Here is a 26,057-nt window from a genome sequence, read left to right as displayed (position 1 = left end):
AGGTGAGACTGACTGGCCTATAGTTGCCCGGCTCCTCCTTCCTCCCCTTTTTGAAAATGGGGACCACGTTGGCCCTTTTCCAGTCCTCCGGGACTTGGCCCATGAGCCACAAGCGTTCAAATATTCCCGCCAGTGGCTCTGCAATGATGTCGGCCAGTGCCTTCAGCACCCTCGGATGGAGCTCATCCGGGCCTGCCGACTTAAAGGCATCCAGTTCTTCCAAGTGACTCTGCACCATCTCAGGGTCTACGCATGGAAGTCTGGCGCCTTGCTGCTGCCTCTCTACAACCCCAGTGAGAGACTTGTTGTGCCCCTCGCTTAGGAACACTGAGGCAAAGAACTCGTTGAGGAGTTCAGCCTTGTCCCCCCTGTCCATCACCAATTGTTTCTGCCCATTTAGCAGGGGTCCTATTCCTCCCTGGGCCTTCCTTTTACTTCCTTTATTCCCTTTTACTCCCTTTTACTTCCTTTTACTCCCTATATATCTAAAAAACAATTTCTTGTTGTCCTTTACTTGGGATGCCATCCTCAGCTCCATGGTAGCTTTGGCCCGCTTAACTGCCTCCCTACAAGCACGAGCAGAGGAGGTATATTCATCTTTGGTGATCTCTCCCTGTTTCCACTTTTTATGTGCTCCCCTTTTGGCCCTTAGGCTGCCCTGGATTTCTCTGGTCAGCCAGGGAAGCCTCCTGGCCCCTTTCCCTCCTTTGCCTCGCTCGGTGATCTTCTTGCTTTGTGCCCGAAGGATCGTTTCCTTAAGGCACAGCCACCCTTCTTAGGCTCCTATCCCATCAAAACTCCTACTCTGCAGTGCTTCCTTGACTAATCGCCTGAGTTCATTGAAATCAGCTTTCCTAAAGTCTAGCACTTTCACCCTACTAGTTACCTTACCCACTCGACGTCTTTTAACGCAAGTTAAAAAGGTGGGAGAGAGAACTCCTCCCCTCCGCCTCCCATCCCCTGCAGCCCCCCTGTGGGCCCTGCAAGCCCTCCTGATCCTGCCAAGCCCTCCCAGACCCCAGCAACCCCCTCCCACAAACCCTTCCTACTCCCAATCTGCCTCCTCCCAGACTCTACTTGCCCCACCAGTCCCCCCCAACACCCTACCCATCCTGACTTGCAATAGATCAGGTGGTTATTTTTAATGTGATCTAACCTCCCCCTAACCTCCTTGAATGTTTGTATGCAGCCTTCGTGATACCTTATATTTAATGGTACAGGTAATCTTGTTACTTTAATATTGTTCTATAACATTTTATTGAATTACTAGACCTAGAAACTTAATGATTTATCAATACCATTCTATTGCATTAAAAGAAGTGTCACTGCATTTTTAAGTTAATGACCAGGTTTTTCATTTTTTAAAGGCTGCTGGTTTTACATATATAAAACTGTACATTCAGCTATCTAGGAAGCAAACTGGGAAGCAAATTCACCTATCTAAGAAGTAACTAGACACTGATTTACTCATGTAATTCCTGCCCGCACCCAAAAAAAAAGTTTTGCATAACCAAATAGCTAAGCATGCTAATTTGGGCCTGATCTTGAAACAAACACCTGTTATTTCAATGGGGCTATATTGCCAGCACAGTAATCTAAAGGAAGTCAATTTCTAGACCAGGGTCTCAAACCCAGATCCTGAAACAATCTAGGTACCTATATACAATTGACAGTTGAGAACAGTGTGAATAATGTGATTACTTTTGGGAATCTGAAGGCCAGATTAACCTGTGGCCAGATGAAAAACCTGGCTGTAAATTTTCAAAGGAAAGATATTACTACATTTTTACTCCCTGAAAATACACTGCTGCTGAAAATATGCTCTGCTTAGAATATGTACTGAGAACAGGAATGTATCTTATGTATTTTTTTTTCCCCCCAAAGAACCTTGAACCTTTCTGCTGATTAAAAATAGTCTACAAAGAAAGTGGAATACTTGATAATAGAATAAACTAGTCTTTGGAATATATTATCTGGCACTTTAGAGTCAGATTTTTCTAAACTCTTCACAGACAATCAGATGATTTTTTAAAAAATCTGTTTAAAAGGGGGTTGTTCAGGTATTTTTCATGTCATTTTTCTCACTTTTCATAATAATGGCTTGAAAGGTTAAAACTAAAATCTGTTTCCTTAAGAAAAAGTTTTATCCCTAATTCTGATCCATTATGTGAGATGAGCTGTGGAGGTGGAGGATAAAATTCAAAGTGAACATGCACCACATGCTTTATGGGGAAAGAACATAGAAATGTATGGATTTAACAAACTGATGATATCAGGAGAGAAAAAAGGAAAATAAGGTGCAAGGTGGGTTTTCCAACCTTGACAGCGTCTCTTAATGTTCCTTAATGCTTTGTTTTAGAAAGAACAACAAAAACAACTATAACTTAGCAGGGCTTCTTGTGTATATTCCCATAGTATAGCATTACAAATATAGGCAAATTTGGCAATATCTTTGTGTTCTCAGATGACATTTGTAAATGTTATGCTTTATACCAAAACATTTTTATTTCAATATAAATCACATACCTTTCACATAAACCAACATGAATATGGCTATTAATTACCCACTGGGAAAAAAAAGTTGCATAAGACTGGTCATGTTTACAGTCAATTAAGGAGGGAGACTAGGAAATGTATTCCTATATTGCTTTATGTAATGGATACTAATGAAAACTTACTCCACCTATCATGTGTAATTAGGTATAATTGGGGTAATTTATAGCATTCATTCCGGTAATTGTAAAAAGGTCAAGCCTGGAGTTCATGAAATATGAATCATTTCCACATCCTGTTTCAATATTTGGCATCCCACATTATTCATAAATACTATTAATACACAAATTAAATACACAATTAAAATTTCTACCAACATCACACTCCTGACACAAGAGCAAGGACATAAAAAGTTACCACCTAATGCCTTTCTCCTCCTCTACTCAGAGGCACATGTATTTAACTACAACTGCCATCCCACAGACAATGCAGCCTAAAATTTGATCCTTTAGCTCTGCAATGTCAAACACCTGGTTTGAGGGCCAAATAACCCATGGAGGTGGGTCATCCAACCTGTTGTCTTTTCCTGAAGTTTCCTTTTTGTATTTTCAGCACCCTCCATTAGCTCTGTTTTGGCATTAAGCTCAAGGTGGCTTCACTCTTCTTCACTACTGTAAATCAGACAATTTTATTCTCTGGCCAGGGTTACTTGGATCACCCCCCATTGTATGCCTGCTCTTTTGTCTTCATCCTTCTTTCTCTCTTCTCAGTTTCCTTGTTTTCTTCTTTTGCTCTGTGTTAGCCCTCCCATCTCTCTCTCCACTCCTTCATATCTCTATCCCTTCTCTACCCCTTGCTAATGCACCCAGAAAGCATAACACCACAGTTCATGGTATTGAAAACAAATCTTTCTGGAAGGAAGAGCCCTGGAATTAGGGGTGTGCAAAACGGGCCCTATTCGATCCGGATTTGGTTCATCCTGAATCGGGGACAGTGATTCAATTCGTTGATTCGGATCACTGTCCCAGATCAGATTCGACTGAATCTGAAGATTTGATGCCAATTTGGAGAATCAGCGATTCGGACAGACACCACTTTAAATGTTTTTTCTACATACCTCAAGGTACCAGGTGGCTCATGGACAGTGCAAAGCTGGGGCAGATGAAGAGTCCCACAGGAGCATGGGGGCCCTCATGCTCGGCAGTGAACCTGGAAGTGGACCAGAAGTACTTCCAGTCCAATTCTGGGTCCTCTGGGGAGCATGCTGCCCCCCTTCCCCCCCCCCGCCGCTTCCCCCTGGCTCAGCGATCGGCTGGTGCACTCCCTGAGAGCAGCGTTTCTGGGCAGGGGGGCAGGCAAGAGCACTGGTGCCCCCCTGACAGCATCGGCCAGGGTGTGCACCAGGAGAAGTGGTCTCTCTGTGGCCAATCCCAACAACCCAGAAGTGCCAGCGGCGCATCGGCAGGATAGGCCACGGGGACCACTCTCCCCGGTTGGCAGGATTGGAGGCACCAGTCACCCATGGTGGCCTTGGGGACCCTTCCCAGGGGATGTGAATGGGGACCCCTCTCAGGGAGGAGAAGGAGGAACCTAGATGAGACAGGGAGGGATAGAAAGGAAGAGAAGGTGGGACCATTTATTACTCTCAAGTCTCTACTTTTGTATTCTCCTTCCCTCCTGATGACTATTCATTCATGGCTATCTCTGGTTGGTTGTCTCTCTGTGGTCACACATCCATGTAGCCTTCCGGGCCTTCTCCTAGTTTGGTCTGTTCCCCCAAAACCGGGACTCAGCCCCCCTCCCCTCCCCCCGGTCCAAGGCCTTGGTAGCTGGTATCACTTTATCTCATGCTATGGGCAGTATGGTACATACTTCCTTGGTTCCCAGACTATTTGTTCATCCATTGGCCTTGTTGTGTTAGACAGCCTGTCTTCCTTCAGGGCCATGAGAAACTCTGTGTGTGATACCCAGGTTTCTTAGACATCAATTAACCTCTGCTGCTCATCTCGAACCCTTGTAATGCATATATCTATACCTGTAACTCAATTCCTTAAAAAAACAGACCTTTTAATACCATTTTTAAGCCAACAAAGACCATATAAGGACCTCACTAATCTTCCGTGTAATGCTTCACTGAATGATAACTTTTCAGCAGTTAGAATTCACAAATTTTGCCAATACCTGGGAGAAAAGTTTTCAATAATAAAATCCTTTGTATCAAGGATATTAGCAATGTTCATGAACACATATATATGCAAGCAGACCTTCTTAGCGATGAACATCAACAAGTCAAAACTGTGCTCAGGACTAAGTGACAAGCATTTGAATATCATCCTGAAAGTAGCCTTGGAATCGATTCTTGGAACCAAACATCAAAGAGCTGGTTGCAGCTAAGAGGTGCCAGGTGTCTGGGAACAATACCAGCATTGTGTGAGACATTAGTGGACAAAATCATAGAAGCATAGAGAAGAGAGAAATAAGGTCAGAAGGGACCTCCAAAGGTCATTTAGTCCAACCCCTGGCCTGAGATAGGATCATCCCTATCCAAACCATCCTATACAATCTATAATCTAAACTCTACTTAAGAGTACCATAACCCTGACACAATAAAGACCTACCAAACACCCTAACCTGCCACAGGTAAAGCAAGGGAACTATAGCAACCAATGTCCTGCTTCTATGAAATGTCAATATATCCTCAAGAGATTTCAGGTAGAACCCCCCACAGCCCATACCAAGCTGACCATGGGGTAAAATTCCTTCCTGACCCCAAATATGGCAGTCAGTATGACCCTGAGTAGAGAGGCAAGTAGCCACAAACCTCCAGCTTTAGTCCCAGCAGGAGCATTGACACATCCCAGTCAAAATCCCCAGCTCTGGCTGTAACCAACACCCAATGGCCTCTGAAGAAGGTTTAAAAACATCCTGACAAGTAGAAAAATGCAGAGGGGGTGGGAGGAAGCATAAACCAGCAAAGTCCAGAAGCATGGGAAATACCCAAAGTAGAACATAGACATAGGTATGCCTAAATCATCCCCAACTAGTGGCTGTCCAGCCTCTTCTTGAACACCTCCAGTGATGGAGAATCCACAACTTTCCTAGGCTGTCTATTCCACTATCTCATGATTCTAGCAGTGAAGGAGTTTTCCGGATATCCAACCTAAACTTACTTTGATTCATAGATTCATAGATTCATAGATGTTAGGGTCGGAAGGGACCTCAATAGATCATCGAGTCCGACCCCCTGCATAAGCAGGAAAGAGTGCTGGGTCTAGATGACCCCAGCTAGATACTCATCTAACCTCCTCTTGAAGACCCCCAGGGTAGGGGAGAGCACCACCTCCCTTGGGAGCCCGTTCCAGACCTTGGCCACTCGAACTGTGAAGAAGTTCTTCCTAATGTCCAATCTAAATCTGCTCTCTGCTAGCTTGTGGCCATTGTTTCTTGTAACCCCCGTGGGCGCCTTAGTGAATAAATACTCACCAATTCCCTTCTGTGCCCCCGTGATGAACTTATAGGCAGCCACAAGGTCGCCTCTCAACCTTCTCTTGCGGAGGCTGAAAAGGTCCAGTTTCTCTAGTCTCTCCTCATAGGGCTTGGTCTGCAGGCCCTTGACCATACGACCTGCTCTTCTCTGGACCCTCTCCAGGTCATCCGTATCCTTCTTGAAGTGTGGCGCCCAGAATTGCACGCAGTACTCCAACTGCGGTCTGACCAGCGCCCTATAGAGGGGAAGTATCACCTCCTTGGACCTATTCGTCATGCATCTGCTGATGCACGATAAAGTGCCATTGGCTTTTCTGATGGCTTCGTCACACTGCCGGCTCATGTTCATCTTGGAGTCCACTAGGACTCCAAGATCCCTTTCCACCTCTGTGCCACCCAGCAGGTCATTCCCTAGGCTGTAGGTGTGCTGGACATTTTTCCTCCCTAGGTGCAGCACTTTGCACTTCTCCTTGTTGAACTGCATCCTGTTGTTTTCTGCCCACTTGTCCAACCTATCCAGGTCTGCCTGCAGCTGTTCCCTGCCCTCCGGCGTGTCCACTTCTCCCCATAGCTTTGTGTCATCTGCAAACTTGGACAGAATACATTTGACTCCTTCGTCCAAGTCGCTGATGAAGACATTAAAGAGTATTGGTCCAAGGACCGAGCCCTGCGGGACCCCACTGCCCACACCCTTCCAGGTCGAGACCGACCCATCCACCACGACTCTTTGGGTGCGACCCTCTAGCCAATTCACCACCCACCGGACTGTGCAGTCATCCACATCACAGCCTCTTAGCTTGTTCACCAGTATGGGGGGGGATACCGTATCAAAGGCCTTCCTGAAGTCTAAGCATACGACATCCACCCCTCCTCCTGTGTCCAGGCATTTCGTAACCTGGTCATAGAAAGAGACTAGATTGGTCAGGCACGATCTGCCCGCGACAAACCCGTGCTGGTTTCCCCTCAGCATAATTTGCCCTGCCGGGCTCTCACAAATGTGAGCCTTGATAATTTTTTCAAAGACTTTACCAAGGATGGAGGTGAGACTGACTGGCCTATAGTTGCCCGGGTCCTCCTTCCTCCCCTTTTCGAAAATGGGGACCACGTTAGCCCTTTTCCAGTCCTCCGGGACTTGGCCCGTGCGCCACGAGCGTTCGAATATTCCTGCCAGTGGCTCTGCAATGATGTCAGCCAGTGCCTTCAGGACTGTCGGATGGAGCCCATCCGGGCCTGCCGATTTAAAGGCATCCAGTTCTTCCAAATGACTCTGCACCACCTCAGGATCTACGTATGGAAGTCCTGCGCCTTGCTGCTGCCTCTCTACAACCCCAGTGAGAGACTTGTCGTGCCCCTCACTTAGGAACACTGAGGCAAAGAACTCGTTGAGGAGTTCAGCCTTGTCCCCCCTATCTGTCACCAATTGTTCCTGCCCATTTAGCAGTGGTCCTATTCCTCCCTGGGCCTTCCTTTTACTCCCAATATATCTAAAAAACAATTTCTAGTTGTCTTTTACTTGGGTTGCCATCCTCAGCTCCATGGTAGCTTTGGACCCGCCTAACTGCCTCCCTACAAGCACGAGCAGAGGAGGTATATTCATCTTTAGTGATCTCACCCTGTTTCCACTTTTTATGTGCTCCCCTTTTGGCCCTTAGGCTGCCCTGGATTTCTCTGGTCAGCCATGGAAGCCTCCTGGCCCCTTTCCCTTTTTTGCCTCGCTCGGGGATCGTCTTGCTTTGTGCCCGAAGGATCGTTTCCTTTAGGCACAGCCACCCTTCTTGGGCTCCCATCCCTTTGAAAACTCCTACTCTGCAGTGCTTCCTTGACTAATCGCCTGAGTGCATTGAGATCAGCTTTCCTAAAGTCTAGCACTTTCACCCTACTAGTTACCTTACCCACTCGCCGTCTTATGTTGAATTCTATTATTAGGTGCAACTTTTATTTTGCTGCAACTTCAACCCATTGGTCCACATTCTCCTATCTTCAGCAAGAGAGAAAAGGTGCTTTCCCTCTTCTTTATGGCAGCCCTTCAAGTATTTGAAGACTGCTTTCTTGTCCCCTCTTAAGCAGGGTTTCCAAAAGTTGAACTTGCCTAACTCTTTCAACATTTTTTCATATGCCTTGCTTTCCAAGCCCCTTATCTTTTTGCCTGCCTCTGGACCCTCCCTAACTTCTCCATGACCTTTTTAAAATGTGGAGCCCAGAACTGCACACATACTTCAGATGTGGCCTGACAAATGCCAAGTACAGAGGTACTATTGCCACTTTTATCTTGCACCTAATGCTTCTACTGATGCAGCCCTAAACTGCATTCACCTTTTGTGTGGCTGTATCACATTGCAAACTCATATTGAGTCTGTGATCTAGCGAGACTCCCAAGTCCTTTTCCATAGTGCTGTCTTACAGCCAGGTGTCACCCATTTTACATTTGTATTTTTTATTATTCCTCCTAAGGTGTATCACCTTGCATTTGTCTGTAGTATGAATTTTTTTTTTATTTATTATGTTTAAATGATAATAGTATTGAATTGATAAACCTCTATGATTGTATGAACAACCAAGACTGTGCTTGTTCCCTGCTTGACATGAGTAGATGAACTTTGTATGGCCTGTGTATGTGAGTGTCTGTGTGAGAGGGTGAATGGTGAAAGAATGGTAACTATTTGCATGAAAACAGAAGATTTAATTGATTGTGTAAGCAACAAGATGCCAATGTATGAGTTACCAAACAGTAAACTAATTAAACTAATTAATGGATGGCTGAAGAACTCATCTGTGATCAGGTGCAAAGAAGAAGGAATTTTGCATATCCTGCCATTTGAACTACACAATACTTCAAGGGAAAGATACCAGCTACAATGCCTCAAAGACACAATGCTTCAAGGCAAAGATCAAGACTGAAATACCAACTCTGAGATAACCAACTTTACTGGAATGGCCTCAAGTTAAGATAACCAAAAGAAACAACCTCTAATTAAAGACTGAGTGTAGAAAACCCCAATGCTGAACAAAGACTTGAAATCCCTATAAAAGTGAGATGCAGACAAGCCAACATGGGGAATTCACTCTCTGCCACCTCATGGAGCACAGGCATGCATGTCTGCTCTTCCCCAACTCCTATTACCCTCAATAAGCCTGGACCCAGCCATCCAGTGCTAATATTGAGTAACAGCTGCTGGTAACATCTTACTGAAGTGGTTTTGTCTGTATGTGTGTCTATGTATGCTTGTGTATGTCTGTTTGTATGACTGGAGTGTCCAAGCTTATGTATCTGTTTCATGTAACCAATAAACACAGCATTTTGCCTTATCCCCCTTTTAAGTTCTTGCTCTTAATTTGAGCTATTGGCAATTTTAAGTAACATGTCCACATTGAACTTTATCCTGTTAGGTCTAGCCCAACTTTCCTTCTGAATTGTGCTAGCATCCTCCAATGTGTTTGCAACCCTTCCCAGTTTCATGTTATCTCCAAACTTGCTCAAGCAGCTTTCTATGCCAGCATCAAAATCATTAACAAATGCATTGAAGAACACAAGGCTCCACTCAAAACCTCCTGCCATTCTAATGTAGACCTATTAATAATTACCCTTTGCTTGTAGCTATTGAGCCAGTTATCTATCCACCTTGTAGTGGTTTTATCTAGCCCACATTTCTCCAGTTTGTTTGAGGAGATTGTACAGGACTTTGTTAAGAAATTGTGCAGGATCTTGTGTCCTCTGGCCAAGGTACCAGAGGACTTTTCCAGTCCTCTGGTACCTCAGCCATCTCCCATAACTTCATGCCCATCATTGCCAAGGTCTCCAAGATCTCCTCTGCCAGTTTCTTCAGTATTCTGGGATGAAGTTCATTGAGCCCTGCTGACTTGAATGCATTCAGACCCAACAAAAGCTCTCTGACCATCTCCTTCATTGTTGTCTCCCTCAGCTTGCCCCCTTTCTTATTCAGATAATCCTTATTAGGTGTCTGGCTGTAGTTTAGCTTTTTGTGAAGACTGAGGCAAAGTAGCTGTTGAATAGATCCGCCTTCTTTGCATCTTCAGTTAGGAGTTCCTCCTGGCTTGTTAACAGAGGACCCATAGCTTGCTTGATACTTCTTTTCTGGCCAGCATACTGATAGATTCATAGATGTTAGGGTCGGAAGGGACCTCAATAGATCATTGAGTCCGACCCCCTGCATAGGCAGGAAAGAGTGTTGGGTCTAGATGACCCCAGCTAGATGGTTATCTAACCTCCTCTTGAAGACCCCCAGGGTAGGGGAGAGCACCACCTCCCTTGGGAGCCCGTTCCAGACCTTGGCCACTCGAACTGTGAAGAAGTTCTTCCTAATGTCTAGTCTAAATCCGCTCTCTGCTAGCTTGTGGCCATTGTTTCTTGTAACCCCCGGGGGCGCCTTGGTGAATAAATACTCACCAATTCCCTTCTGTGCCCCCGTGATGAACTTATAGGCAGCCACAAGGTCGCCTCTCAACCTTCTCTTGCGGAGGCTGAAAAGGTCCAGTTTCTCTAGTCTCTCCTCATAGGGCTTGGTCTGCAGGCCCTTAACCATACGAGTGGCCCTTCTCTGGACCCTCTCCAGGTTATCTGCATCCCTATTGAATTGCGGCGCCCAGAATTGCACGCAGTACTCCAGCTGAGGTCTGACCAGCGCCCGATAGAGGGGAAGTATCACCTCCTTGGACCTATTCGTCATGCATCTGCTGATGCATGATAAAGTGCCATTGGCTTTTCTGATGGCTTCGTCACACTGCCGACTCATGTTCATCTTGGAGTCCACTAGGACTCCAAGATCCCTTTCCACTTCCGTGCCACCTAGCAGGTCATTCCCTAGGCTGTAGGTGTGCTGGACATTTTTCCTCCCTAGGTGCAGCGCTTTGCATTTCTCCTTGTTGAACTGCATCCTGTTGTTTTCTGCCCACTTGTCCAACCTGTCCAGGTCTGCTTGTAGTTGTTCCCTGCCCTCTGGAATGTCTACTTCTCCCCACATTTTTGTGTCATCCACAAACTTGGACAGAGTACACTTCACTCCCTCGTCCAAGTCGCTGATGAAGACATTGAAGAGTATCAGTCCTAGGACCGAGCCCTGTGGGACTCCAGTGCCCACACCTTCCAGGTTGAGACCGACCCATCCACTACGAATCTCTGGGTGCGACCCTGTAGCCAATTCGCCACCACCGGACTGTGTAGTCATCCAAGTCACAGCCTCTTAACTTGTTCACCAGTATGGGGTGGGATACCGTATTGAAGGCCTTCCTGAAGTCTAAGTATATGACATCCACCCCTCCTCCTGTGTCCAGGCGTTTCGTAACCTGGTCATAAAAAGAAACTAGATTGGTCAGGCACGATCTGCCTGCTACGAACCCGTGCTGGTTTCCCCTCAGCATAATTTGTCTTGCTGGACTCTCGCATATGTGAGCCTTGATAATTTTTTCAAAGAATAGAACCTCTTCTTGTTGTCCTTAACCTCCTTTGCCAGGTGCAGCTTGTTCTTTATCTTCGCCTTCCTGATTTTGTCCCTGCAGGTTCTTGCTATTTCCTGGTAGACTTCCTTGGTGACCTTCCCATTATCCCATTGCCTGTATGCTTTCTGTTAAACTCTGACTCCATGTGGCACCCAACAACTAGGGAGACAACGGTCCAATTGCTCATGGATCCTGGTACTCATTAGCCAGAGCAGACAGGGAGCAAACACCAGCACACATTGCTCGGAGTGGCTTTATTCAGAATGGATACAGCTTCGGGCGAGCTCTCTCACAAACACCCAGTTTATGAACATGGGGACCAGCCCTGAACAACAGGTCTTTCCAACATTTATACACCTTGGTTAACACATATTAACATTCACTCTGCTCTCATCCCTGCTTTAGTTCCACCCATTTTTCCTCCCAACTCAAGCTAGCTCCACCTCTGTTTACTGTTTGCTTCCTTAGCATGGTATTTCATTCATTTACATGCCTCTCTGCTAAGAGCACTTGCATAAGACTTTGACCCCCATCTTCTTTTGGTCACTTGTGGTTTCTCACTGGTTCTTGCTGGTTTTCTTGCTGACTTCAGCACCATCTCCCAGGCCATATTTCTGCTTTTGTCTCCTGACACTAATTAGTGGGCTACATTCTATTTTTACTCAACACATCATGCACTTTGCACCCTATCCTTTTGTTAAGAATCTGCTTACTTAGGCATTAGCTAAGTTAGTTGCTTTTAATATATCATCCAGCCTTGTGACCAGCAGCTTTTGCTGAGACAATGAAGGAAAATGCCTTCATTCAGCTGCACACACAGCACTGCCCAGATCTAAATCGTTACCTCAACACCCAAAATCCATATCGTTACCCTAACACATTCCTTTTGCATTTGGGACATTTTAGAAGCATCTTGTGCAGCCACCTTCATCTCTCTTGTCATCTTTCTTGTGCTTCTAACATGTCAGGTCAGTTTCTTGTTGGGCTTCCAATACTGTGGGCTTTAGAAGCTCCCAGCTCTCTTGGGTGCCTTTATCCTTCAGTCTACCCTCCCATGACACCATGGCTATTAACTCCTTGAGTTAGATGAAATCCACCTTTTTGAAATCTAGTGTCCCAATTTTGCTGACCTTAACCTTTCTTTGTCTCAGGATCTGGAATTCTATTGTATCATGATTGCTTCATCCCAAGTCAATGATCACCTTCACATCCTCTACCAATTCTTCTCTGTTTGTCAACAAAATATCTAAGATAGATGATCTCCAAGTTGTATCCTCCACTTTCTGAAACAGAAAGTTGTCCTCCACACAAGTTAAAAACTGGCTTGGCATTTTATGATTAGCTGAATTGTTCTTCCAGCAGATGTCTGGAAAATTGAAGTCTCCCATCAGTACCATCCCATGGATTTTGGATAGATATCACCTGCTTGAAGAGTGCCTCATCCACCTCCTCTTTCTGATTTGGTGGCCTATAATAAATCCCCACTGTTATATCGATGCTGTATATTTCACCTTTCATCTTCACCCAAATGCATTCTGCTTTGCTGTCTTGTCAGGGAACAAGTGTATATGTTTCTGACAAATGTAAATTTGTTCTTCTCATACCTATGTGTAATACTGTTACAAAGGCTATTTAACTAGCCTGTCACAATCTCCACTTATCCCTTCGCTTTGCTTCCTTCCACTGGCTGTCACACATAAGCTGCTCATCTTCATTTTCTAAGGCTTCTGGTAGATGCACAATTAAAGGCACAATGGGATTTGCCACATGTGCATGGCAGGATGTATGCTTGTGGGACTATCAGATTCCATCACACCATTCTGCCAGTGCAGGGGGATCTGATCCTGATCCTGGGCTCCTCCTGTACCACTAGCAAGCTCCTGGGGCTGGGAGTCCTGTCAGCAGATGGGGCTCCTGGCCACAGAGGAACACCATGAGGACCTGAGGCTGGGAACTGTCAGCTAATCCAGGATCCCAACTGCTGGAGCACAAAATATGTTCCTTCAGCTAGAAGTATGAATCAGCTGATGGCTCCCAGTCATGGAGGTGCATGGTGCAGCCCCACAGCTGGGTACCCCAGCCTGGCCACATGTTCAATTTATGATGTGATGGGAACTAGCAACAAAGTTATTACATATATTTTATTTAATAACTTTGTGGCTTATTTCTTGTTTTATCATGCTATTTATTAACTGTATTAATGGTGGTGGCAGAGTAACAACGTAACTGGTTAATCATGTCCAAGTGCAACATGTGGCAAGGGTCATGCGTAAAGAACTAGCAAGATTGAGTACAATATCAAATAGAACTTCTTCAGGTCCCTGCACTCAAGTAGACATCAAGGTTATAGGCCTCATTACCAGGCAACATGGTTGTGGGAAGACCTTTGTTTTTGCCATGTTGACATTGAACTGACTTCTAGACGTCTTTGAGGAGATGTCAGACAGAACTGTGCAGTACTCACTGGTAGGTACTGCGAAGTCATTTAGTACTTGCTAGTACTTGACTGCACAGTACCAGCTGCGTAGTGGGGCACCTGTGTAGACATGCCCAGGGAGATGGTTAGCATCACTGTGATTAGTGGAGAGGTTACAGTACAAGATCACACAAAAGCATATAAGAAAGAAGGAAAGGGAAACAGACAGAGGGGAAGGTCATTTTGTCATTTTATCTGGGAAGAAAATGAGGACTAGAGGCAAAAGGACAGAATCTATAGTGGTGAAAACATAGCTCAGATTTCGATCACAGAACTGAGTTAAGTTGAAAAAGTAGAGATGCCTATCTATGAATATGGCAAAACAAGAGGAAGAGAGAATGAATTTCTAGTAGGGGAAGTGAGCCTCATTATAGGATTTCCTTCAGAGATGTTCCATAGCATGAGAACAGGAATGGACAAAGCAGATGTTAAGGTGAGCCAGGGCTGGGGATCAGCAAAGCAAACCCTCTAATGGCAGAAAGTCTATGAATCGTGGACAGAAGAGTGAACTAAGAAGAAAATCAACAATCATGTCACTGGAAAAAAGAGCAAAGAGGGTAAGGAAATATTCAGTAGAGAAGCCAGGTACATCATCAACATGGATGCAGAAGTCACCAACAAGGGTGAGATTGTAAGGAAAGGAAAGCAGAGAATGAGGAATCAAAATCACAGAGGAAACCCAATTGAAAGTAGCAGAACAGATGACAAAAATATGAAAGTAGATAGGAGAGGAAAGTTGGGCAAAGTATTGTTCTAAAGAGAGCAGAAAGAGGGTTGGGAACAGCTAGAAGTGGCAGAGCAGGAATAAGAAACTGTAAAAAATGAAAAACAGTGTCAAGAGAATGGATCCAGGTGTTGGGAGCAAAGTAGAAAAGAGGTGGTGGATGAATATAATCTCTTCAGAGGGGAAATGTTCAAGAGATGGCACAAAATGAGCAGGTGATTAGGAATGGTGGTAACACATGCTATTTAACAAACTACTTCTTTCAAACACATGAAGCCACCTCTCACCTTTCCCTCCTACACACTCCACTTACCTCACTGTCTTCTTCCAACACTCACTTTTCTTGTCATGCAATGTACTTCTATTTAAATCAGACCTGATGTCACTGTTTAAATTTAATTGTTGCTACCTGTTTTTCACCCACATATTCACTCTTATTGTGGCCATAACTTCAGACTTTCCTAGTCTCATGCTCCTTCTTTACATCTTTACTTTTTTCCAATTTGAATTTGTCTAGTTTCAACTATGAACAACTGGATAATATCATGCTTTTTTCCACTCAGTTAAAGAGCTCTCTACTATCAGATACTTCATCCCCTATTTGGATACTTCTAAACCATGAGCAAATCATCTTTAAGTTTCTCTGGAGATTCTATCTAATCTGATTCTATCTAATAAAGTGTCTATACATGCAAACATACACACTAGCTCTTAGATGTATACTATTTGTTCATAAGCAATGAATTCAAAGAATGAAGCCATATAACTATGGCCTAGACATTCAGGAAGGACTGCATTAACATGAAGGGGGGAAAAGAAATGCTTACTTAATCATTCTAACTTTATACAGTTTAATCAAGTTGTACAACCTAACAAAGGGTATATGAAATCAAGATCTGTTTTCCAAGTTCTCTTGACATAATTTCAGGGGGAAAAGCTTTTCCTATTACATATACAATATCAAGACATTAAAATACTAATATGTACAATATTTGTTTTATAAAACAGTTTACTTTAAGAGTGTTCAACAGTTGTCACAAAACATTCTTACTGTGAAAAAAACAGAAAATACCTCTGTTAGCGTGTCCGCGCAGGGTACCACCTAAATCCCTTTGATTCTCTCCTGCCATGACTTTGATCTAATAAAGAAATAGGGAGGGAAGAGATGTTGCCCTGGTTAGTACCCATGGAAGGACCACACTTGGTCAAACTACAATTTAGGTGCTTTTATTACTTGGTCTCTTACAGGAAAGCCCAGAGGGGCAGCAGTTTGTCCGAGTCATCCCTGGGATCACCCCTGCACTCCCAGGAGGATCCCCGCCAACTTAATTGTACCTGTAAGTGTTTGAGGAATGTCTTAACTTCCTGCTGCTAATTATCTTATTAGCGGCTTATTACGGGCAGGGCCTGGTTTCTCCTCCTGCGCTTTGTGCTGGCGTGTGGATCTGGGCGTTTATCTGCCCTCTACCCCAACTCCCCTTTCTCTTTCAAGTTAGTGGTGCTGGGTCCCAGTCGCTTCAGGGGCTGGGCAGATGACCTCCACCACTCTTTGCCTCCTTCATTGCTTTGTGGCATCCCGGCGCGAAGCTGCGGCTTTTTCTCGAACTGTGGCTCCATTCCCCTCTGACTCACCACCGTTGCCGTGGACTCCAGGTATATAGCGGAGATGAGTTACCAGTCCCGGATTCTGCTGCCGCTTGACCTGTGTTGACCCTTGTGCCGGGGATCCTTCCTCTGGATCCTTCTCAGCAGGGGGTCCTTGGCGGTGTCTCTTTCTCTCGTGATGCCCGAAGGCACCCTTCCTCTAACCTCATCCTCCTCATATCCCCCAGTGCCGAGTCCCATTGGCTCTCGATGGGCGTGGGACATCTCCTCCTCCCACCAGGCAATAATCACTTACAGCTGCCAAAATCTTTCAAGTAATAGGGTTTCAGTCGGGACCCTGTTACACACCTCCCCCTCCAGTTACTTGGTTACCTCCCCCATGAAGGGGGTTATGCAGATTGGTGTGGTTCCAAACTAAATCGTGGACTAAATCCCCGAATGAAGGGGAAGCGTGAACGAGAGCAAAAAAAACATAAAAGGGGGGGTGGGGAACTGACCCCAAACAAAAACAAAACAAAACAAAAAAGGAGACAAGAATCTTTCCTTGACAATTCTTGCTCAAGTTAGAATGTCCTACCTGGGTACCTGACTTCCCGGCATGTCTTCCTTGATAGGTATCGTGTCCTTGGTAGGGACATCCCCTTGGCGGGATAAGAAAACTACATTTCTGCTCCTCCGTCCTGCTCAATGTTCCACTGAAAAACAGAAAGGTTGTAAAGTCAGGGACCATCTCATAAGCCTAGCTTTGTTCAATCTGGCTGTCCTTAACCATCACAAGGGCACGTGGTCCGTGATAAGCATGAACTTCCTACGCAACAGGTAATATTATAAGAGTTCTATGCCCCCATCGTATGGCTAGACATTCCCTCTCTATGGTGGAATAATGGATCTCATTGGGTTTAAGCTTTCTACTGGCAAAAGCCACTGGTCTTTCGGCTCCCTGCTCTTTTTGGAATAGTATTGCGCCTAGCGCTACTGCCAAGGCATCCATTTGCAAAAAGATTTTTTGAAAGTCTGGCATATACAAAACTGGGTGTTGACATAAGGCCTCTTTCAGCTGGTCAAAGGCCTATAGGGCCTCTGGGCTCAGGAGATGGGGTTGCAGCGTCCCTTTGTTAATTCCGTCAGAAGGGCCGCTTTTTCTGAGAAGTTGGGGATGAACCGATGGTAGTAGTTGGTGAACCATAGGAAGGACCGAAGCTGTTTCAACGTTCTCGGCAGGGGGTGTTGTTTTATGGCTGCCACTTTATCAGTTATTGCCTTAATGACTCCTTGGCCTACTAAAAATCCTAAGTACTGCGCCTCCTTCTTCCCTAGGGTGCATTTTTTTGGGTGCGCCATGAGCCCCGCTCGTCGGAGGCTCCCCAGTACTTGCCGCAGATGTTTGCAATGGGTTTCCCAATTGGGAGAAAAGATGGTAATGTCGTCTATGTAGGCCACCGCATAGTCTTGATGTGGAGCAAGCAGGTGCTCCATTAACCATTGGAAGGAGACAGCTGCCCCGTGCAGCCCAAACGACATTCTTTTAAATTGGAAGAGCCCCCATGGAGTTCTAAAAGCCGTCTTTTCTTTATCTTCCTCCACCATTGGGATCTGACAGTACCCCTTGGTGAGATCTAGCATGGATATAAATTGGGCTTGGCCTATCTTTCCTAGCATGTCGTCAATCTGGGGCATCGGGAAGGCATCAAACCTAGCAATCTTGTTTAGCTTCTGGTAATCAACACATAAGTGGATTGACCCTTCTGGTTTTGGCACCACTACTATGGGGCTCCTCCAGGGACTTCTGGATTCCTCTATAATCTCTCGTCTCTTCATTTGTTCAATTTCTCACCAGACGACAGGCCATAGGTGACGTGGTAACCTCCTCCAGTGGTCCCTAATTATGAGTCCTGGTGGGGTCACTATATGGTGGTGGACTCCCTTAGCTTCCCCAGGTATCTCCCTGAAAACATCTTGAAATTCAGTAATCAGGGTTTTCATTTCGGTCTGCTGGCTTGGATCTAATTGGCCATCTACTCGGGGCTCCCCCCAGGCTCCTGTCAAGTTTCGCATGGTGGCTTCATTCTCCTCCTCAATCTCATCCACCGGCTTTACCAGCCACTCATCTCCCTGGCACCAATTCCACAGTAAGTTGATGTGGTAAATTTGCCTTCTTCATGTCGGCGTTGTTCGTAAGACATCGTAATTCATGGGTCCTGTGCATCGCGTCACGCGAAAGGGCTCTTGCTACTGGGCCATGAGCTTGTGCGTATTGTCAGAGAGCAATACCACCACCCAGTCCCCTACCTGAAGTTCTCTCTTGGTAGCTCGGGAGTCGTGCTGTTGTTTTTGCTTCTACTTCCAAGCGTCCCCATGTATGCATGTCCTGAACATTCCCTTAAGGGTATGGTTGAACCATTCCACCAGGCCATCAGTCTGGGGATGATACACCAATTTGAATTTGAAAAAATTATCAAGGCTCACATTTGTGAGAGCCCAGCAGGGCAGATTATGCTGAGGGGAAACCAGCACGGGTTTGTGGCGGGCAGATCGTGCCTGACCAACCTAGTCTCTTTCTATGACCAGGTTACGAAATGCCTGGACACAGGAGGAGGGGTGGATGTCGTATACTTAGACTTCAGGAAGGCCTTCGATACGGTATCCCACCCCATACTGGTGAACAAGTTAAGAGGCTGTGACGTGGATGACTGCACAGTCCGGTGGGTGGCAAATTGGCTAGAGGGTCGCACCCAAAGAGTCGTGGTAGATGGGTCGGTCTCAACCTGGAAGGGTGTGGGCAGTGGGGTCCCGCAGGGCTTGGTCCTTGGACTGATACTCTTTAATGTCTTCATCAGCGACTTGGACGAGGGAGTCAAATGTACTCTGTCCAAGTTTGCAGATGACACAAAGCTATGGGGAGAAGTGGACACGCTGGAGGGCAGGGAACAGCTGCAGGCAGACCTGGATAGGTTGGACAAGTGGGCAGAAAACAACAGGATGCAGTTCAACAAGGAGAAATGCAAAGTGCTGCACCTAGGGAGGAAAAATGTCCAGCACACCTACAGCCTAGGGAATGACCTGCTGGGTGGCACAGAGGTGGAAAGGGATCTTGGAGTCCTAGTGGACTCCAAGATGAACATGAGCCGGCAGTGTGACGAAGCCATCAGAAAAGCCAGTGGCACTTTATCGTGCATCAGCAGATGCATGACGAATAGGTCCAGGGAGGTGATACTTCCCCTCTATAGGGCGCTGGTCAGACCGCAGTTGGAGTACTGCGTGCAATTCTGGGCGCCACACTTCAAAAAGGATGCGGATAACCTGGAGAGGGTCCAGAGAAGGGCAACTCGTATGGTCAAGGGCCTGCAGACCAAGCCCTACGAGGAGAAACTAGAGAAACTGGACCTTTTCAGCCTCCGCAAGAGAAGGTTGAGAGGCGACCTTGTGGCTGCCTATAAGTTCATCACGGGGGCACAGAAGGGAATTGGTGAGTATTTATTCACCAAGGCACCCCCGGGGGTTACAAGAAACAATGGCCACAAGCTAGCAGAGAGCAGATTTAGATTGGACATTAGGAAGAACTTCTTCACAGTTCGAGTGGCCAAGGTCTGGAACGGGCTCCCAAGGGAGGTGGTGCTCTCCCCTACCCTGGGGGTCTTCAAGAGGAGGTTAGATGAGTATCTAGCTGGGGTCATCTAGACCCAGCACTCTTTCCTGCTTATGCAGGGGGTCGGACTCGATGATCTATTGAGGTCCCTTCCGACCCTAACATCTATGAATCTATGAATCTATGAACCAAGGTGCGTAGTTGTTCAATCTTCAGCACCTGACAGACCCCCTTTAAAATTGTTGACATAAAGTTTTTTCCTTGGTCTGTCAAGATTTCCCGGGGTATCCCCACCCAGGCAGTCCACCGCAGCAAAGCGGTTACTATAGCTGGTGCCGTCAGAGACCTCAATGGTACAGCTTTGGGGAATTCAGTGGTGTAATCTATAATTACGAGGATAAATTAGTATCCCGCCCTGCTATGTGGGAAGGGCCTGGCTATGTCCAAGGCAATACGGTCAAACGGTCGTTCAATCAGGGGCATGGGTATCAAGGGAGCCCTAGATGGTTTTACTCCCCCTGTCTTCTGGCATTCCGGACACTCCGCACAAAATTTCTCTGTCATCTTATATATGCCAGGCCAGAAGACCTTGCGTTTGAGCCTGGCCTCCATCTTATCTCTCCCAAGGTGACCTCCCATGGGCAGGGTATGTGCGACCCATAACAAGCCCTCCCAGTATCTCCGGGGTACCAGGATTTGGGCTCTCTCTCCTCCCTCCTCCAGGTCTTCTACCCTGTACAGCAGGCCCCTTCTTACCTTATAACGTGGAGTCCAGGGGGGTGGGTCTCAGGGCTGCTCTAGCCACTCCCCCATGTTCCTCAAGCTGGGATTTCCATAGATTCTGGAACAAGGGCTCCCAGCATTGTTCTTGGCAGAAGTTTCCTTCTTCTACCATGTGATCGATATTCAGGCTTCCTTCCAAGTCCCCAAAGCAAAGGGTCTGAGGCCTCACTTTGTCTCCCCTGGGTACCTCTGCCATCAGCTGATGGATGACCTCTCTCAGGTGTGGCCAATCCAGACCCAGCAACATAGGACAGGGTAACGTTTCAGCTAGGGCTAATGGAATCTCTTCCATTCACCCTAGTACTGAGAGTTCCAGCTTTCCTCATGGGTATGTGTAGACCGCACCATGCATGCATATCATGGAGACCGGGGTTCCAGTACTACCTAGGTGCGGGGGCAGCAAATTACTATGCACCATTGATTGGGAGCAGCCTGTATCCACCACTGCCGGTATGATCGTGTCACCTATACAAACCTCCACCACGGGCTTGCTCTTCTGACCTGGACCTCAGTGACATCTAAAGCTGCAGTCCATTTGCTCGTCATGCATCTCAACCGCAGGACTGGGGCCGTAGGATGACCTAGGACAAAACCAGGATATATGGCCCTTCTCCCCACACTGGTAACAGACCACTTCCTGGTAGCCCCCTGCGCATCCCTCCCTTCATATGGCCTCTCCCCATCTAGGAGGTGCGGTGGGGATCTGTTGAGGGCGAGGGTGGGACCGCCAGCTCAGTCCTTCTTGGGTGTTTCCCCTTCCCCCTCAGCTGCTGCGTAGTCTTCAGCAAGGCTAAGCGCCTCCTCCATCGTCTTCTGTTGATGGTGCCAGACCCATCTCTGGGAGCTACCCGTGAGGTCTGTCAAAAATTGTTCTAGGATGATCATATCCACTATCTCTTGAGTAGTGTGCTCCTCTGGCTGTAACCATTGCTCGGCTAGGTCCTGGAGGGCCTGTGCTAGCAATCAAGGCTGTCTCCCCTCAGGTCCCTTCTTGGCCCAGAATTTGTGCCAGTACGTCTCCGGCAAAATCTCTAGTCAATATAAAATCACTGACTTCACCTTCTTATAGTCGCTTGCCTCTACCCTACTGAGGGCGCAGTAAGCGGCCTGGGCCAGCCCAATAAGGAGGGGTCCCAACCTGGCCGCCCAGCTTCCCAGGTCCCACTTTGCAGCCGTCGCTGCCAGCTCAAATGCCTCTAGGTAGGCCTTCACATCATCCTCCTCTGACGTCCAAGGCAGTCCCGGGCCGCCCCCTTCTCTTACTATGGACATCTGTTGTGCTTCAATTTTTTCACAGAGATCTTGTTATCAGGCCCACAGCTGGATTCTTGCTTCCACCTCCTGGGTCCGCACACTCACCATCTCTTCCAGCTGAGCCTGCTGGCTCTGGATGAGTCTTAACGTGAGGTTATGCACCTGTTGCCAGTCTGTGGGTGCCTAGAGGTCCATGATGTCCATTCTGCCTTCCACGTTCCTGGCCAATGCACCACTTTGTTAGCATGTCTGTGCAGGGTACCACCTAAATCCCTTTGATTCTCTCCTGCCATGACTTTGCTCTAATAAAGAAATAGGGAGGGAAGAGACGTTGCCCTGGTTAGTGCCCGTGGAAGGACCACGCTGGTCAAACTACAATTTAGGTGCTTTTATTACTTGGTCTCTTACAGGAAAGCCCAGAGGGGCAGCAGTTTGTCCGAGTCATCCCCGGGATCACCCCTGCACTCCCAGGAGGATCCCCGCCAACTTAATTGTACTGGTAAGTGTTTGAGGAACGTCTTAACTTCCTGCCGCTAATTACCTTATTAGCAGCTTATTACAGGCAGCGCCTGGTTTCTCCTCCCACATTCTGTGCTGGCGTGTGGATCTGGGCGTTTATCCGCCCTCTACCCCAACTCCCCTTTCTCTTTCAAGTTAATGGTGCTGGGTCCCGGTTGCTTCAGGGGCTGGGCGGATGACCTCCATCACTCTTTGCCTCCTTCATTGCTTCGCGGCATCCCAGCGCGAAGCTGCGGCTTTTGCTCATGCTGTGGCTCCATTCCCCTCTGGCTCACTGCCGCTGCTGTGGACTCCAGGTATGTAGTGGGGATGAGTTACCGGTCCCGGGTTCTGCCGTCACTTGACCCGTGTTGACCCTTGTGCCTGGGATCCTTCCTCCAGATCCTTCTTAGCGGGGGGTCCTTGGTGGTGTCTCTTTCACTCGTGATGCCCAAAGGCACCCTTCCTCTAACCTCCTCCCTCTCATATCCCCCAGCGCCGAGTCCCATTGGCTCTCGATGGGCATGGGGTGTCTCCTCCTCCTGCCGGGCAATAATCACTTACAGCTGCCAAAATCTCTCAAGTAACAGGGTTTCAGTCAGGACCCTGTTACACCCTCTATGAATATATCCTGATTCTACACTCCATTAAAGACTGAAGACCAGATTTTATTCAATATATTAGGCATGTAAAGATATGGAGAAACAAACATTTGGAGCTGTTTCAAAATGGAAGGAGAGACTTTTGCTCTGAACTGCACAGCAGTTTTTATTTTCTAACAGCTGCTATACTCTAACTGAAAAGCCAGGAATTATACAAATATAGCAAAACAGCTCCAACTTCAACACTGCTTCATCCAGGGTTACAGTTTGACCAAACTTTTTACTACATTTGTATCTTTTTATGTACATAAAACTGTTAGAACATAAGCTGCTGAACACGCCTGATCAGTAGCTCCCCTTTTGAAACAACTCCAAGTGTACATTTATCCATACCCTAATTGTACTTAGGAACCCAATACAATTCTATTCCACTCTGCTCAATAGGTTGTCCTCCTCCTGCCCACTGCTATTTTGTGATTCAGTCTTAAGGGTAAGATAGAGGTAGTTACAGAAGTAGGTTCATTAATGGATTTTCAGAAACTTTCTGTGGACCAACTGTTTTGCTTTGTCTGCTCCTAATCTGCAGTAAGTGAAACTGAATTGTAATATTTTTCCCATTTCATTCGCTATTAATTGTGGTTGACCTTCACTTATTGCTGGATAGGAGTGGACAAAAAAACCCCAACACTAACACTGGATCAACTGATGCAAGTCCTGAGCAGTAAGTCCCTCCAATTTACATCCTATGTAACTTAAGGCTTTGTTACATGTTAATTTTAACCAGCTCCTGGAGCTCTTAACTGCTGTCCACACATTAACATGTGAAACTAGTGTTAAGCACTCTTTAGGTGCCTTAAAATTATACCACTTCAGCCTAGGTTTCTCTCTGATCTGTGTTACCCAGTTCATGTTACACTACGGTGTAGCCACTGTAGGGTACCCATTTGTGGGAACACCACACCTGCTCCCCCTCCCTCCCTGACCTGGATTGGGCCCATTGCCCCTGCCCAAATCTCCCCCAGCCATGATAATTTCTACCCCCCTGCCTTCCCATTGGATCAGAGCCACTGTCCCTTGCCCCCAAGCATGACAGATCTCTGCTCAGCTCCTCCTTCCCACCCTCCCCCTAGCTTGCTTTTGGCTGCCAGCACTGTCCCAGGGAGTAGGCAGAGAAGGGGAACCAGGTGAGTCATGAGGGCTGGGAGGGGCAGAGGGGGCAGGGACCAGAGGAAACAGGGGGAGTCCCAGGGAGTAGGCAGAGGGGAAGCCCAGAATAGGAGAAGAGGGGAGTGGGGATTCTTACCTTTCAGTCCTCAAGGCCACTGCTGTTTCAAATGTGTGATTGCTCCAAACTTGAACTTGCACTTACATGGATCAACATTTGAGCAGCTCAAAGTGCAATCTCTAACAAGATCTTAAACTCCCTATAAGAGCTAGCCAATAGGAATACAAGGCACAGAATGTGCCTGAATTACTTCCTTCTGGAAACTTAGATTAGATACCGGATTCAGGGCTGTAATGAAGCTTCCATTATCTTAAGCTCCAGAACAACAACAAGAAAAGCACCTAATTCATACCAAAAATAGTCCAGTGCAAAGCACAGCACCCATAGCAAGTTTTGCTTTCAAACAGGTTTGCGCTTAGCAGTGCCCACCCTTTGCACACTAGCATAGTGGTTAGAACACTTGTCCAGAAAGCAGTAGTTCTAGCCTTGCTCAGCCACAGGGGTCTAAAACCTGTATCTCCTACTTCCCAGGAAAGTACCTTACACATTGCATTCTGCACCAAGTTTTCATCCATTTTGCTGAACCTGGGCCATTTGCCAGCCAGGAATGCAAGAATCATAGGGCTAGAACAAGAAAGGAGCCTGACTATAGCCCAGACACTTATAGGTCCTGCTGCTAGGATTCTGTTTTTTTAACCAATGACTGTCTAATGTAACATACATAAACAGCTTTGACAGGCTAGCTGGCAGTGACCTAGCCCAGGAGTTTTGAAAGGGCAAAAGATGATTGGAGGACTTGGGATTCCCTTTCCTCACCAATCAGGCCCCAGAGACTCACCCCTCATGTCCCCTGATTGGCCCCTTGGGCCACCTGGAGGGGGATAAAAGGGGCAGCACGGCTGACTCAGGGAAGAGACCAGTGATGGACCACGAGGAAGGAGCTTCAAAGAGCTGGCAAGAGCTGAGCCAGCGGGGCGGAAGCAGTTGCCCCAGAAGAGCCTGAAGGAGCAGGACCTGCAGGCAGCATTTGGACCTTTAGCAGCATGGTGTGTGGCCGGCAGGAGAGGCTTCCTACTGGGCTCTAGGATCCCCTACGAGAGGCTGTGGCCAGCAGGAGAGGCTTCCCACTTCAGCAAGGATCTGAGCAGCAACCTGAGGGGTTCCCAGCTTGGCTTCCAGCTCCTCCAATCAGAGACCAGGCAGCTCAACATGAGGCTGGGGCTCCAGGAAGGTCAAGACCCCTAGCAGCTTGGAGTAGTACTAGCACTGGTGACTGTGGTAGTGTTTCTGCCTACCATGTGGGAGATTCAAGTTCTAGCTTTGGTGACTTGGGGTGAGTGAGCTAACAAGGAAAAATTCCTCTTGCAGTGGAAAGGGGCCATTGTGTTTTCTCCCCTTCCAGGTACCTAGGCCCTATATCTCTTTGTCCTTTGACATTTTGTATTTTGTGCCTTTTTATGTTTCCCCAACCAGTATTGTTTGCTCTGCTGTCTGTGTTTTATATTTTGTTAACCCTGTCTTTTGTCAATGATTGTAAGTGTCTAACCTTTGTTGAATCCTGCCCCCTTGGGGCACTGTAGTGTCCACTATATCCCCTGATTATGCCTGTTATGTTCCCAGTTTTGTTCCCTCATTAAAAGGTATATGGTTAAGTCCCCAGTGGTGGTCTGGCTCTGCTCTATAGGGGGAGGAGAGTCCCTACACCTCCCACAGTGCTTGAACACTTGCTTTGATCCCTTCAATTGGAGAGGGGGTACCTTTTGGAGTACCGCCCAGGTTACACAGCTATGGCAGGAGGTAATGCAATCCAGGTTCCTCTGTTCACCATGGAATGTCCTCATTAGTGGGCTACAGAGTCAGGCTCCCCTCTT

At 46.9% G+C, this 26,057-nt stretch overlaps 2 long non-coding RNA genes across 2 annotated transcripts in view; one reads left to right on the top strand and one right to left on the bottom strand.

Moving 5' to 3' along the window:
* LOC109283507 (uncharacterized) overlaps positions 1 to 24,585 on the bottom strand; it is a 93,512-nt gene extending 68,927 nt beyond the window's left edge. The window contains exons 1-3 of the long non-coding RNA XR_002090682.2: positions 24,265 to 24,585; positions 16,816 to 16,933; positions 15,706 to 15,772 (exon numbers count right to left, since the gene is read on the bottom strand). This is a non-coding gene — a long non-coding RNA (uncharacterized LOC109283507). The remainder of the gene's footprint in view (positions 1 to 15,705; positions 15,773 to 16,815; positions 16,934 to 24,264) is intronic.
* On the top strand, positions 21,781 to 25,845 carry LOC109283508 (uncharacterized). Its single transcript, XR_002090683.2, has 3 exons — positions 21,781 to 22,360; positions 22,516 to 22,676; positions 24,718 to 25,845. It is a non-coding gene; the product is annotated as an uncharacterized LOC109283508 (long non-coding RNA).
* Positions 25,846 to 26,057: the final 212 nt, after the last annotated feature.

Source organism: Alligator mississippiensis, chromosome 2 (genome assembly GCF_030867095.1).
Source record: "Alligator mississippiensis isolate rAllMis1 chromosome 2, rAllMis1, whole genome shotgun sequence".
NCBI classification, from domain to species: domain Eukaryota; kingdom Metazoa; phylum Chordata; order Crocodylia; family Alligatoridae; genus Alligator; species Alligator mississippiensis.
Note: the sequence above shows the minus strand (reverse complement) of the source record. Positions and strands in the feature narration are given on the sequence as shown.